We start from the raw sequence: 1,099 nt of genomic DNA, 5'->3' as shown, positions 1-1,099 counted from the left end.
CTGCTGCTGCTGCTGCTGCTGCTGCTGCTGCTGCTGCTGCTGCTGCTGCTGCTACTGCTGCTGCTGCTGCATGCATGCATGCATGCATACCTGTAGAAAGCGCATGCAAGCAGCATTTTTGGTAATTTGTTTGGGCGCGGAGAAGAGAACTGAAAGTCTCCATGCAGCTCACAATACCTATTAAAAAAAAAATAAAAAAAAAAATAAAAAAAAAATAAAAAAATAAAATAATAAAAAGAAAAGAAAATAAATAAAAAAGAGATATTAAGTAATTATAACAAAAGTATAACAACAAAAATTAAATGAAAGCAGAATAAAATAAAAAAAATAAAAAAATAAAAAAAATAAATATAAAATACAAAAAGGTGCAGCAGGTAAACATAAAGATACAGCAGCAAGAAAAAGATAAAGATAAATAAATAAATAAATAAAATAAATAAATAAATAAATAAAATAAATAAATAAAATAAAATAAATATAGAAATAAATAAGCATATATATCAACCCCCAGATATACATGCAGATGCAGCAGCAACATATATTAACCAGCAGCAGCAGCAGCAGCAGCAACAGCAAGACGAACAGCAGCAGCAACAGCACCACCACCACCACCATCACCACCACCACCACCACTACCACCACCATCAGCAGCAGCAGCAGCATCAGCATCAGCAGCAGCAGCAGCAGCAGCAGCAGCAGCAGCAGCAGACAAACCTCCTAAGGGCCCCAGTAAAAGCAGCAACAAAGACATCGTTGAGGGGTACCCCTGCTGCTGTCTTTATCTTCCGCAGCAAATGTAGGCAAAGAGGAGACGCAGAAGCAATCTGAATATATAAAAAAAAATAAAATATTTTATTTTGGTTTTTTTGTTTTGTTTTGTTTTGTTTTGTTTTGTTTTGTTTTGTTTTATTTTATTTTATTTTGTTTTAGTTTATTTTATTTTGTTTTATTTTGTTTTATTTTATTTTATTTTGTTTTATTTTATTTTATATTTACTTTCTATATATTGTTTTGTACTATGTTTCGTATTTAGTTTTATATATTATTTTATTTTATATTTAATATTTTGTTTTCTATCTGATAATCAGCAGCAGCACAC

At 31.5% G+C, this 1,099-nt stretch overlaps 1 protein-coding gene across 1 annotated transcript in view; it reads right to left on the bottom strand.

Annotated features, from left to right (window-relative positions):
• Window positions 1-1,099, bottom strand: part of EMH_0022040 (uncharacterized protein) — a gene marked incomplete at both ends in the record, with an annotated part of 2,166 nt that overhangs the window by 955 nt on the left and 112 nt on the right. The gene's annotated exons all lie outside the window — the stretch shown is intronic.

Source organism: Eimeria mitis, genomic scaffold (genome assembly GCF_000499745.2).
Source record: "Eimeria mitis Houghton genomic scaffold, Emh_scaff777, whole genome shotgun sequence".
Classification (NCBI taxonomy): Eukaryota; Apicomplexa; class Conoidasida; order Eucoccidiorida; family Eimeriidae; genus Eimeria; species Eimeria mitis.
Note: the sequence above shows the minus strand (reverse complement) of the source record. Positions and strands in the feature narration are given on the sequence as shown.